The sequence below is a fragment of the Meriones unguiculatus genome, chromosome 9 (genome assembly GCF_030254825.1).
Source record: "Meriones unguiculatus strain TT.TT164.6M chromosome 9, Bangor_MerUng_6.1, whole genome shotgun sequence".
Classification (NCBI taxonomy): Eukaryota; Metazoa; Chordata; class Mammalia; order Rodentia; family Muridae; genus Meriones; species Meriones unguiculatus.
Window position 1 is genome coordinate 65,671,274 of NC_083357.1, and position 5,039 is coordinate 65,676,312.

The following is a 5,039-nucleotide window of genomic DNA, read 5'->3' on the forward strand; positions in this document are numbered from 1 at the left end:
TACTGTTATAAAGGTGTTATCTGTGCAGAAATAAAGCCATACATTGTTTAATAATCAGCCTTTTAGTTTGCTTATTAACCTTAAGGTATTTAGAGATTCACCATAATGACATATTATCCCTAGGGCCACAAAAATGTATGCTAGATAAGATAATTATTTGGTGTTCTTCCAAAGCAGTGGTTTTAAACCTCTCCAGCTAAGAGAGGAAAGATTATTTCTGAAATGGTAATAAGTACATTTATGACCTTCTCTATGGGTCTAAGATCCCACCCCCTTTCTATTAAGCCCAGAGTCACTTTTTAATCTAGAAGCTCTATTTGAATCCAAGTCTGCTGTGTATTCTGATCCTGATTTTGACTAGGTAGGAGAATTTCTCCTGCAAACAGAGTAAGATTAAACACAAAATGGAGACATGATATTTGGTGGCACGTGGTAATATCTAGAGCAAAGCACCCCAGGGCCACACAGCCTTAGTCTGCATTACGGTACTGACATTCTTACCTTGCTGTCATCAAAATGACCAAAAGGAACAGATCAAGAAGGAGAGGCTGACTTGTGGTTTCAGTCTGTCGTGAGGAAGGGATGTCAGAGCAACAAAGCTTGGAGGGATGTGAGCAAATGTTCACTGCACTGGAGACCGGGAACCAGAAAGCAAGATAAGGACCCGGGGCTGACATAACCATCCAAAGCCCACTCCTGCTGATCTACTTCCATACACTAGGACTAATTTCTTCCAGAGTTCCCATAACTGCTCAAAATAGTGGCACCAGTTGAGGAACAAGTGTTCAAAGTGTGGGTCTCTTGGGCCTTGTTATATTCAAATTGTTAACAGTCACTTTTTTGTTGTGATTCCTCTAAAAAGCATGTCTGTATGTATGTCTCACATGATACTGAAGACCTAATTTTACTATTGTCCCTAAACCAAGATAGCTTGTTTTCCCATGTGCTTTTTCTCAGGACATGTCCTCTTTGTTATGGGGAACTTGTTGCTGGATTCTTAGGAGGTTACACTGGTTTCTGCCAGATGCTGTTGTCTCTACCTGCCCTCTTGCCATAAGAATGCTGGGATTACAAATGTGCTTTCACTTCTGGCTTTATATGCACCCTGAGGGCTGAACCTGAGTCCTTACACATGCCTGGCAAGTGTTTTACCCACTGAGCCATCTCCTGGACCTCCATATATTTATTTCCCATGATGGATTTATGTGGTTAGTGTGTTCATTGTATGAAATAACGGGTTTCTTTTTTTGCATTTAAAAAATCTGTAATTTTAGTTTGCATATGAGTGTGTGTGCATGTGTGTGTACGTGTGTGTGTGTGTGTGTGTGTGTGTGTGTGTGTGTGTGTTTCACTCTGGATTTTGCACAGGGGATACAATATTTGATATTTGTCTTTTCACCTCATTACTCTCTCTTGCTCCTCTTTTGTAACACACCCTTTCCACAGAAAGGTTTTGGGCTTAAATCTAGATTCTACGTGGAAAGAAAGCATGCAATATTTGTCGGAGTTTACCTTATTCGCTTACGTTGGTCTCCAGTTTCACCTATTTTCCTTTGCATTTCATGATTTGATTTGATTTTTCCCAGCTGCATAAAATTCCAGTGTGGCGTGTCACACCTGCTTTACTCTGTCCCTGCTAATAAGCATCTAAGATGCATCCATGCTTCTGTGACAGCACTACAGTATACGGAGATGTACAAGATTCTCTGGGGAATGTTGACTTCTATTTCCTCAGGAATACACCCAGGAGAGGTGTATTTGGACCATACGGTGGTTGCACTCTCATTTTATGAAGCACTGCCATACTAGTTTCCATAGTTTTGTACTCTCATCACCAGTGAATAAGGGGTTCTTCCCCAACCCCCACATACTCACCAGCACTGGTCATTTGTTTTCGTAATGATAGCTGTTCAGCCTGTAGTAAGCTGAAAATCCTTTCAGAGGGCCCTCTATCGTAGGCTCCCATCCTGTTTCCTTTCTTCCACCTCTTCTGGTGACGATCCAGTTTGCCATTCTGAATGAGATTTAAGTATCCTCAGTAGGGTCCTCCTTAATGTTTAGCTTCTTTAGGTCTGTAGATTTTAGTACGGCTATCCTATATTACATGGCTAATATCCACTTAGCTATGGGCAGATGGCAGAGGAGGAGAGCTCCCCCTTTCAGTGGACTAAGGGAAGGGGATGGGGGGAAGAGAGTGTCAGGGTGGGACTGGGAGGAGTTGAGGAAAGGGGCTTCATTGGAGTGTATAATGAATAAATCGTAAAAAAATAAATATTTAAATTAAAAAAGATGAAATGCCAATGTAGTTTAACGTTTCATTTCCCTAATGACTAGGGATGTTCAAATGTCTTCTATATATTTATTGACTATTTGTATTCAAGTTTTACAATTTTACATGTAATTTAGATTGGATGATTTGGCTTTTGTTGTTAAATTATTTCAGTATTTTACTTTCTACATACATGTGCCTTGTCACATGTAGACTTGGCAAAGATTTCCCCCATTCTGTAGGCTGACTTCAGCCTTCTGTTTGTTTCCTTTGGAATGTCACAGCCCCAGTTGTCAGTTCTCACAATTGGGGTTTCTTTCAGACAGCCTTTGCCTATGTCTAAAGAACATCTTAAAGTTCTTTCCCACAGGCTCAGAGTGGCTGAGATTAAGCTCTTTGACACATTTTCATTTGAGTTAGCCAGTTTTCCCAGTATCACATGTTAAAGAGGCTGCCTTTAGTTTTTTTTTTTTTTTTTTTTTTTTGTCCACTTTGCTAACGTTGAGATGGCTGTAGGTGTCTATGCTTAATTGTATGGACATTCTAACATTTCTCTTTTTCACTGGAATTGGTTTAGCTCTTCGTGGGGTCTTTCTGTGTTTCCATGAAAATTTTGAGACTCTTTTTCTATTTTTGTGAAAAATGTCATATGAGATACGTGGAAATTACATTTAATTTGTATTGCTTTTGGTAATCTAGCCATTTTCATGTTAACTTTGTCAATGACTGAGCATAAGAGGTCTTTCAGTCTTCTAGGGCCTCCTTCAATTTCTTTCTTAAAAGTTTTGAAGTTTTATTGCTCAGAAATTTCACTTCCTGGTTAAGTTTTTATGCAGGCATTTTTGTAAAATCTATTAGGAATGATTTTTTTTCCTTATTTTTTTCCACAGCAATATAACTAATGGTTATAAGAAGGTACTTAGATATGCTAATTTTGTAGCATGGGATTGCTGTCCTTGAGTTTCTGCTGGTATTGAATACATTGTTTTGAATGTTGAACCATCATTGAATTTCTAAAATGAAACCAACCTAATTATGGTACTGAAGGCATACATTATTACTGACCTATTTGTTCCTTTACATTAAGTAATTTTTTTTTATCACTGATTTGTTATTATAGCTCTGCTATGCAGCCACAAACATCAAACTAAATTTAACATCTGGTGCTTCTATATTTACAGTTGTTGTTTTTACTTGCCAGACTTTTATTTTGGGTAATATGTAGTGACCTGCTTTATCTCTTCTGACAGATTTTGGCTTGAAGTTTACCTTATCAGATATAAATAAAACTGTTGTTTAGGCCTTTTATTTGCTCCGTCCATTGACTTGCATCCTGTCACACTTGGTGAGTGTGTCTTTACTAGTGAAATGTGTTTCTTAAAGATAGTAAGTAGTTGGATCTCTTTTTTTTTTTTTTCAGGTTTATTGAAAATATGACAGAACAGATTTAAACGGCTCCACATGGTGTTTTGAAATTCATCCCAACTGTAGGCTGAGTGACTTGCAGGTTGGAGAGACTGTCAAAGGCCAGAAGCTTCAGCATTTCCTTGGTGTCAGGATCTACCTTAGTAATTTCCTGATCTAGAGCGGAGGCCTCGCGAACATAGTTATCTCTTCTCTCTCTCTCTTCTTCCTGCAACTTGATAGGGATACCTCTCCCAGGACCTCTCTGAATCCGCTTCATCAGATGCGTGACATAGCCGGCTATCTTGTTGCGGAGTTTCTTGCTAGAGATAATGGCGATCTCCTCACACACACGCTTGTTGGTGTGGAAGTCATTACCCAGGCGCGTGTAGCACTTCTCTATGATGACCCGCCTTCTTCACAGACTTGGTGTCTTGAACGCGGCCCATGTTGGCGGGTCTCAGTAAAAGAGCCGATCTCATTTTTTTATACAAGCATCTATCGCTAATCTTTTTCTCTACTTCTGTTTTGTGTGTGGAAGATGCACGTATATGAGTGGAGACCAGAGAAGGACTTTCTTCTTTATTCTCTTAGGGCAGGATCTCTAGCTGGACCTGGAACTAGACCAAAGACAACAATCTCAAGTTATTCTCCGGTTTCCAATCCCCACCTCACTGGGATTACAGTGCAGGCAGCCTCACCTGGCTTCCTCTGCGGGTTCTGAGGCTTTGAACTCAGGCTCTTAAACTAGTACAGCAAGCATTCCTAACCACTGAGCCATCTCTGCAGCCCTTATGTTTTAACTGTTATGGGAACTATCACCTCCATAACCAAAGATACGCCATATTTCGCCCATGTTTGTGTCACCCTCTTTTCTATATCCTGTGCATTTTTCAAAAAAATAGTATATGCACTTATGTATCCAGGTACATAATTCCACTGATATAGTGGCATGTGAAGCTCCTTCCAGTATTTTTTCTTCTAAAAATATCATTGTGGAGGTGATTCCCTTTCCCTTTTCAATAGAAATATTTCTAATTTTTAATGAGATATACTGTTCCATTATATACACATGTCTGTTAGCCACTATCCATTCCTTAAATGTTTTGATCTTTTGATATCATTAATATATCCTTAAATGGAATTGGATAGAATCTCCTGTATACATGGAAGTGCACTGTAGCTTAGTTCCTAGAAGTGAAATCACAGTTCAAAAAAGAAATGCAGTTCAAATGCCTGGACTACTGCTTCATTTCATTTCGTTTCATGTCGTTTTGTTTTGTCTTTGCTGAATGTACTTTACTGATGTAAAAAATCCATCACGAACACAAGTTGACTATTTTCTTTCTCTCAAAGAATGATCTGA

The 5,039-nt window shown here is 39.1% G+C and overlaps 1 pseudogene; it reads right to left on the reverse strand.

The window, feature by feature from the left end:
- Positions 1-3,716: 3,716 nt before the first annotated feature.
- Positions 3,717-4,122, reverse strand: LOC110562213 (small ribosomal subunit protein eS17-like; annotated as a pseudogene).
- Positions 4,123-5,039: the final 917 nt, after the last annotated feature.